This window comes from Leuresthes tenuis, unplaced genomic scaffold, assembly GCF_036924035.1.
Source record: "Leuresthes tenuis unplaced genomic scaffold, fLeuTen1.0.hap1 SCAF_113, whole genome shotgun sequence".
Classification (NCBI taxonomy): domain Eukaryota; kingdom Metazoa; phylum Chordata; class Actinopteri; order Atheriniformes; family Atherinopsidae; genus Leuresthes; species Leuresthes tenuis.
The window spans coordinates 21,176-31,069 of NW_027325467.1; positions in this window are offsets into that span (position 1 = coordinate 21,176).

Genomic DNA, 9,894 nt, shown 5'->3' on the forward strand with positions numbered 1-9,894 from the left:
CTCTCACTCACACGATCACACTCATAAATAAATTCTCAGCACTTTCTGACTACTCTATCAACTGGTCTAAGACCAAAGTTCTGCCCATTAACTGCAGGGTCCAGAATATACCTGTGATCACTTTACAGTCAGGAAATATTAGATATTTAGGCATAAACATTTCCTCCAGGCTCTCAGAGCTAACAAAGCTAAATTATGTGCAATTATTAAAGAGAGTAGAGGACGATCTCTCTCGTTGGAAGTCCTCACCTATATCACTTATGGGGAGAGTTACAACCATTAAAATGATGATACTACCAAAAGTTAACTATTTGTTCTCAATGATCCCCATAAAACCATCTGCTACTTGGTTTAAGTCACTAGATTCATGCATCTCCAAATTTCTGTGGAAAAACAAACCACCACGTATTAGTTTAAAAACCCTATAGAAGACCAAGGACAGTAGTGGATTAGATTTACCTCATTTTCAGCACTATTCCTTAGCCAATAGGTTACAATATATATCAAAATGGTTTAAACCTTGTTGTTGTCACAGTTCCCAGAGACGTTGTAATTGTTGAGGATTCTATATTCACCCCCTCATTAGAGGCACGTGTTGCAGATTGATGACACTGAATCTTCTTCTCTGTTCATTGCTGGCATCATTCCCAGCATCGTAAGTGTTCGTGGCATTGTTAGCCTCTTCTTCTGGATCTTGATATCGAGCATCCTTTTGTATTTCTGGTTTGTCAGTCCTCTCTCTTCGTTCACCGGAGTCTTCGTCTCTTTGTCCTTGAGTTTGGTGATTTTTTCTTCTTTTGATGCCTTGAGACAGTGTGACAGGTGATACCACGTGGGAGATCCTTTAACTTGGACTGCTGTCCCTGTGCTGCGAAATGGCTGTGCTGCTCAAATGGTCTCTCCTTCATCATATACACAGTTATTTATACATCACCTTCCACCATGAAGCGTTGTCCCTTTTTGTTTCTCTCTTTGTTCTTAAAATGCTGTTATGCATGTCTAAAAAAATCCATTAAATTAGATCATTTTGGCAGTAAAGCGATCTACAATGTGCTTGGTCGCAAAGCTGCTCATCTGTGGTAAACAGCTCTTCAGAAAGGCATTCTTCAATTGATTTCACTAATTTTATGTAATAATTTTGGGATTTCCTACAAAACTACACTTCTTCTCCCATCTGTCTGAGTATTTAATATTGTCTGGGTCCCGTTAAAACATGTATTTTTCCCATCTAATTCCTTGTTTGCTTTAAAACAAGTATTCCCCATTTTCTATCCCTTCAGTAGCCAACCAGTTTGTATGGAGTACACTGGAAAACTTGACTGATCAGTAAAACACTGCTTTTGTTGTCACCGCAAGGCTTCCCCCGTCGGTTGTTTCACTGAGACACCACTGAGTAACTATAACCCAACACAGTTTATACACATAACATTCATATACATACTAACAAACAAACAATTATTTATCGCAATTTTTTCATCTCTGTTTGAACGTACACCCAGGTAAATGTTCCTGTAGTCTTCTCATACCGACTATGGACCCATTCATTGTTTAACTTCACTGTTTTGCAAATCCTAATTGAATATTACACATTGACATTGAACTTTACTGGATAAGCAGGTCTTCATTGCATTCAGCAGCCTATATGTGAGCATCTATGTGTAAGCTGTTCTTCTTTGCATTTATCAGCAACAAGCAATTCTTCATTGCACATGCATATGAAAATAGTAAAACAATTCCAATGCGTTAGCGAAACCTTCTATATCAGGAGTGTCCATTATGACGCTGGGAATAGAACCTCTTTCCCAGAATAGTTCAACCTTCATTACTCAACTGAGCATAACTCCGCAATAAGCACATTTCAAAGTATCATTCCTCTACATGTATTCAAAAATCCATGTGTAAATGTTTAATATTTCTTATATTTGTTGAGGTCATTCTGTGTGCATGTGGCCTAAACCCAATCTCTGTGTGGCAATTTTAATTTAAACAAGTTGAACTCTGCCTCTGATCATTTAAAAAAGGTGTGTACCAATATCAACCTTTCTCAGGTAATTACTGATCCTACTAAACCAAACTTAAGAGATCCTTCAAGGTTGTCCCTGATTGGCTCAATCTTAACAAATCAAATGTAGAAAATCCGCATTATCTGAACTTGGTGTTAGTTATCACTGCTCAATAGCTTGTATCAGAATTGCAAAAATGAAAACATTAGGTCCACGGTTGGTATCCAGATCCTGAAACATCTCCATGAGCAGGCTTTTTTTTAACTGATCTGTTGAATAGTTCATGACACTGTTAAAATCCCAGATGAAGATCTAGCACTTGACCATTTTTGTAAATCTTCTAATTCTATAGTTGATAAACACGCCCCTTTTAAAAAGTATAGAACTTAGAACAGGTCTAGTCCCTGGCTTTCGGCAGAACTGTCTTCTTTACTTTTTTTTTTTTTTCCCTTGTCCTGTTCAGCATTATGGCAGCAGAATTGTAGTCTGAATACCTTTGATGCCAAACAGATTTGCTTTGCCAAGGGAAGTTTTATAAATGTAAAGCTCCCCTTGATGCCCATTTATTTATTTCTGTTTACAATATATGACATGTAATAGAACTGAACCTGACCGGGGGACAAGGAAAGAAGAAGAGGAAAGAAGAGGAAAGAGAACAAAAATAGAAACAAAAACCAGACAACCAGCTGCTACACCTGTAAAAAACAAAACAGACAACAATCCATGGCCTCTGAGGGGATTCCAGCCTTAGCGCCACCAGGAGCACCTGAAAGCAGACAAGCAGAGAAAAAACAAACACACAAACAAACAAAAACAAGCACAAGAAGCGGCAATCGCATACAACACAGCTGTGGATATAGATGACCTGAGACGACATGATAATACATCAACTGCTTAGCGACCATGCTACTGGACTAATGAATGTGTGTGTGTGTGTGCGAGAACATGCAACACCCATGGCACAGGACCTACATGATAACCGTGCTTAGTTATGAGTGTATAAGCGTACAGGGCCACAATCCACAGCCCCCCCAAGCAATCAGAAGCAGGCAGAGAGGGCCACAAGACCCAGGCCACCAGCAGCCCCCACAGAGCACAGAACCCAGGAAGCCCACCGCAGGGGCAACCATGCATTCACCCAGAAGACTGCAGAGGAATCCCCCGGAAAGAGCCCCCATAAGCATAGGGCAGAGGCCCTCCGGGAGCCTTTTCCTTCAGAACTCACAGACGTCTCTCACTCACACGATCACACTCATAAATAAATTCTCAGCACTTTCTGACTACTCTATCAACTGGTCTAAGACCAAAGTTCTGCCCATTAACTGCAGGGTCCAGAATATACCTGTGATCACTTTACAGTCAGGAAATATTAGATATTTAGGCATAAACATTTCCTCCAGGCTCTCAGAGCTAACAAAGCTAAATTATGTGCAATTATTAAAGAGAGTAGAGGACGATCTCTCTCGTTGGAAGTCCTCACCTATATCACTTATGGGGAGAGTTACAACCATTAAAATGATGATACTACCAAAAGTTAACTATTTGTTCTCAATGATCCCCATAAAACCATCTGCTACTTGGTTTAAGTCACTAGATTCATGCATCTCCAAATTTCTGTGGAAAAACAAACCACCACGTATTAGTTTAAAAACCCTATAGAAGACCAAGGACAGTAGTGGATTAGATTTACCTCATTTTCAGCACTATTCCTTAGCCAATAGGTTACAATATATATCAAAATGGTTTAAACCTTGTTGTTGTCACAGTTCCCAGAGACGTTGTAATTGTTGAGGATTCTATATTCACCCCCTCATTAGAGGCACGTGTTGCAGATTGATGACACTGAATCTTCTTCTCTGTTCATTGCTGGCATCATTCCCAGCATCGTAAGTGTTCGTGGCATTGTTAGCCTCTTCTTCTGGATCTTGATATCGAGCATCCTTTTGTATTTCTGGTTTGTCAGTCCTCTCTCTTCGTTCACCGGAGTCTTCGTCTCTTTGTCCTTGAGTTTGGTGATTTTTTCTTCTTTTGATGCCTTGAGACAGTGTGACAGGTGATACCACGTGGGAGATCCTTTAACTTGGACTGCTGTCCCTGTGCTGCGAAATGGCTGTGCTGCTCAAATGGTCTCTCCTTCATCATATACACAGTTATTTATACATCACCTTCCACCATGAAACGTTGTCCCTTTTTGTTTCTCTCTTTGTTCTTTAAATGCTGTTATGCATGTCTAAACCAATCCATTAAATTAGATAATTTTGGCAGTAAAGCGATCTACAATGTGCTTGGTCGCAAACCTGCTCATCTGTGGTAAACAGCTCTTCAGAAAGGCATTCTTCAATTGATTTCACTAATTTTATGTAATAATTTTGTGATTTGCTACAAAACTACACTTCTTCTCCCATCTGTCTGAGTATTTAATATTGTCTGGGTCCCGTTAAAACATGTATTTTTCCCATCTAATTCCTTGTTTGCTTTAAAACAAGTATTCCCCATTTTCTATCCCTTCAGTAGCCAACCAGTTTGTATGGAGTACACTGGAAAACTTGACTGATCAGTAAAACACTGCTTTTGTTGTCACCGCAAGGCTTCCCCCGTCGGTTGTTTCACTGAGACACCACTGAGTAACTATAACCCAACACAGTTTATACACATAACATTCATATACATACTAACAAACAAACAATTATTTATCGCAATTTTTTCATCTCTGTTTGAACGTACACCCAGGTAAATATTCCTGTAGTCTTCTCATACCGACTATGGACCCATTCATTGTTTAACTTCACTGTTTTGCAAATCCTAATTGAATATTACACATTGACATTGAACTTTACTGGATAAGCAGGTCTTCATTGCATTCAGCAGCCTATATGTGAGCATCTATGTGTAAGCTGTTCTTCTTTGCATTTATCAGCAACAAGCAATTCTTCATTGCACATGCATATGAAAATAGTAAAACAATTCCAATGCGTTAGCGAAACCTTCTATATCAGGAGTGTCCATTATGACGCTGGGAATAGAACCTCTTTCCCAGAATAGTTCAACCTTCATTACTCAACTGAGCATAACTCCGCAATGAGCACATTTCAAAGTATCATTCCTCTACATGTATTCAAAAATCCATGTGTAAATGTTTAATATTTCTTATATTTGTTGAGGTCATTCTGTGTGCATGTGGCCTAAACCCAATCTCTGTGTGGCAATTTTAATTTAAACAAGTTGAACTCTGCCTCTGATCATTTAAAAAAGGTGTGTACCAATATCAACCTTTCTCAGGTAATTACTGATCCTACTAAACCAAACTTAAGAGATCCTTCAAGGTTGTCCCTGATTGGCTCAATCTTAACAAATCAAAGGTAGAAAATCCGCAGTATCTGAACTTGGTGTTAGTTATCACTGCTCAATAGCTTGTATCAGAATTGCAAAAATGAAAACATTAGGTCCACGGTTGGTATCCAGATCCTGAAACATCTCCATGAGCAGGCTTTTTTTTAACTGATCTGTTGAATAGTTCATGACACTGTTAAAATCCCAGATGATGATCTAGCACTTGACCATTTTTGTAAATCTTCTAATTCTATAGTTGATAAACACGCCCCTTTTAAAAAGTATAGAACTTAGAACAGGTCTAGTCCCTGGCTTTCGGCAGAACTGTCTTCTTTACTTTTTTTTTTTTTCCCCTTTTCCTGTTCAGTATTATGGCAGCAGAATTGTAGTCTGAATACCTTTGATGCCAAACAGATTTGCTTTGCCAAGGGAAGTTTTATAAATGTAAAGCTCCCCTTGATGCCCATTTATTTATTTCTGTTTACAATATATGACATGTAATAGAACTGAACCGGACCGGGGGACAAGGAAAGAAGAAGAGGAAAGAGAACAAAAATAGAAACAAAAACCAGACAACCAGCTGCTACACCTGTAAAAAACAAAACAGACAACAATCCATGGCCTCTGAGGGGATTCCAGGCTTAGCGCCACCAGGAGCACCTGAAAGCAGACAAGCAGAGAAAAAACAAACACACAAACAAACAAAAACAAGCACAAGAAGCGGCAATCGCATACAACACAGCTGTGGATATAGATGACCTGAGACGACATGATAATACATCAACTGCTTAGCGACCATGCTACTGGACTAATGAATGTGTGTGTGTGTGTGCGAGAACATGCAACACCCATGGCACAGGACCTACATGATAACCGTGCTTAGTTATGAGTGTATAAGCGTACAGGGCCACAATCCACTGCCCCCCCAAGCAATCAGAAGCAGGCAGAGAGGGCCACAAGACCCAGGCCACCAGCAGCCCCCACAGAGCACAGAACCCAGGAAGCCCACCGCAGGGGCAACCATGCATTCACCCAGAAGACTGCAGAGGAATCCCCCGGAAAGAGCCCCCATAAGCATAGGGCAGAGGCCCTCCAGGAGCCTTTTCCTTCAGAACTCACAGACGTCTCTCACTCACACGATCACACTCATAAATAAATTCTCAGCACTTTCTGACTACTCTATCAACTGGTCTAAGACCAAAGTTCTGCCCATTAACTGCAGGGTCCAGAATATACCTGTGATCACTTTACAGTCAGGAAATATTAGATATTTAGGCATAAACATTTCCTCCAGGCTCTCAGAGCTAACAAAGCTAAATTATGTGCAATTATTAAAGAGAGTAGAGGACGATCTCTCTCGTTGGAAGTCCTCACCTATATCACTTATGGGGAGAGTTACAACCATTAAAATGATGATACTACCAAAAGTTAACTATTTGTTCTCAATGATCCCCATAAAACCATCTGCTACTTGGTTTAAGTCACTAGATTCATGCATCTCCAAATTTCTGTGGAAAAACAAACCACCATGTATTAGTTTAAAAACTCTATAGAAGACCAAGGACAGTGGTGGATTAGATTTACCTCATTTTCAGCACTATTCATTAGCCAATAGGTTACAATATATATCAAAATGGTTTAAACCTTGTTGTTGTCACAGTTCCCAGAGACGTTGTAATTGTTGAGGATTCTATATTCACCCCCTCATTAGAGGCACGTGTTGCAGATTGATGACACTGAATCTTCTTCTCTGTTCATTGCTGGCATCATTCCCAGCATCGTAAGTGTTCGTGGCATTGTTAGCCTCTTCTTCTGGATCTTGATATCGAGCATCCTTTTGTATTTCTGGTTTGTCAGTCCTCTCTCTTCGTTCACCGGAGTCTTCGTCTCTTTGTCCTTGAGTTTGGTGATTTTTTTCTTCTTTTGATGCCTTGAGACAGTGTGACAGGTGATACCATGTGGGAGATCCTTTAACTTGGACTGCTGTCCCTGTGCTGCGAAATGGCTGTGCTGCTCAAATGGTCTCTCCTTCATCATATACACAGTTATTTATACATCACCTTCCACCATGAAGCGTTGTCCCTTTTTGTTTCTCTCTTTGTTCTTAAAAGGCTGTTATGCATGTCTAAACCAATCCATTAAATTAGATCATTTTGGCAGTAAAGCGATCTACAATGTGCTTGGTCGCAAAGCTGCTCATCTGTGGTAAACAGCTCTTCAGAAAGGCATTCTTCAATTGATTTCACTAATTTTATGTAATAATTTTGTGATTTCCTACAAAACTACACTTCTTCTCCCATCTGTCTGAGTATTTAATATTGTCTGGGTCCCGTTAAAACATGTATTTTTCCCATCTAATTCCTTGTTTGCTTTAAAACAAGTATTCCCCATTTTCTATCCCTTCAGTAGCCAACCAGTTTGTATGGAGTACACTGGAAAACTTGACTGATCAGTAAAACACTGCTTTTGTTGTCACCGCAAGGCTTCCCCCGTCGGTTGTTTCACTGAGACACCACTGAGTAACTATAACCCAACACAGTTTATACACATAACATTCATATACATACTAACAAACAAACAATTATTTATAGCTATTTTTTCATCTCTGTTTGAACGTACACCCAGGTAAATATTCTTGTAGTCTTCTCATACCGACTATGGACCCATTCATTGTTTAACTTCACTGTTTTGCAAATCCTAATTGAATATTACACATTGACATTGAACTTTACTGGATAAGCAGGTCTTCATTGCATTCAGCAGCCTATATGTGAGCATCTATGTGTAAGCTGTTCTTCTTTGCATTTATCAGCAACAAGCAATTCTTCATTGCACATGCATATGAAAATAGTAAAACAATTCCAATGCGTTAGCGAAACCTTCTATATCAGGAGTGTCCATCATGATGCTGGGAATAGAACCTCTTTCCCAGAATAGTTCAACCTTCATTACTCAACTGAGCATAACTCCGCAATGAGCACATTTCAAAGTATCATTCCTCTACATGTATTCAAAAATCCATGTGTAAATGTTTAATATTTCTTATATTTGTTGAGGTCATTCTGTGCGCATGTGGCCTAAACCCAATCTCTGTGTGGCAATTTTAATTTAAACAAGTTGAACTCTGCCTCTGATCATTTAAAAAAGGTGTGTACCAATATCAACCTTTCTCAGGTAATTACTGATCCTACTAAACCAAACTTAAGAGATCCTTCAAGGTTGTCCCTGATTGGCTCAATCTTAACAAATCAAAGGTAGAAAATACGCAGTATCTGAACTTGGTGTTAGTTATCACTGCTCAATAGCTTGTATCAGAATTGCAAAAATGAAAACATTAGGTCCACGGTTGGTATCCAGATCCTGAAACATCTCCATGAGCAGGCTTTTTTTTAACTGATCTGTTGAATAGTTCATGACACTGTTAAAATCCCAGATGAAGATCTAGCACTTGACCATTTTTGTAAATCTTCTAATTCTATAGTTGATAAACACGCCCCTTTTAAAAAGTATAGAACTTAGAACAGGTCTAGTCCCTGGCTTTCGGCAGAACTGTCTTCTTTACTTTTTTTTTTTTTCCCCTTGTCCTGTTCAGCATTATGGCAGCAGAATTGTAGTCTGAATACCTTTGATGCCAAACAGATTTGCTTTGCCAAGGGAAGTTTTATAAATGTAAAGCTCCCCTTGATGCCCATTTATTTATTTCTGTTTACAATATATGACATGTAATAGAACTGAACCGGACCGGGGGACAAGGAAAGAAGAAGAGGAAAGAAGAGGAAAGAGAACAAAAATAGAAACAAAAACCAGACAACCAGCTGCTACACCTGTAAAAAACAAAACAGACAACAATCCATGGCCTCTGAGGGGATTCCAGGCTTAGCGCCACCAGGAGCACCTGAAAGCAGACAAGCAGAGAAAAAACAAACACACAAACAAACAAAAACAAGCACAAGAAGCGGCAATCGCATACAACACAGCTGTGGATATAGATGACCTGAGACGACATGATAATACATCAACTGCTTAGCGACCATGCTACTGGACTAATGAATGTGTGTGTGTGTGTGCGAGAACATGCAACACCCATGGCACAGGACCTACATGATAACCGTGCTTAGTTATGAGTGTATAAGCGTACAGGGCCACAATCCACTGCCCCCCCAAGCAATCAGAAGCAGGCAGAGAGGGCCACAAGACCCAGGCCACCAGCAGCCCCCACAGAGCACAGAACCCAGGAAGCCCACCGCAGGGGCAACCATGCATTCACCCAGAAGACTGCAGAGGAATCCCCCGGAAAGAGCCCCCATAAGCATAGGGCAGAGGCCCTCCGGGAGCCTTTTCCTTCAGAACTCACAGACGTCTCTCACTCACACGATCACACTCATAAATAAATTCTCAGCACTTTCTGACTACTCTATCAACTGGTCTAAGACCAAAGTTCTGCCCATTAACTGCAGGGTCCAGAATATACCTGTGATCACTTTACAGTCAGGAAATATTAGATATTTAGGCATAAACATTTCCTCCAGGCTCTCAGAGCTAACAAAGCTAAATTATGTGC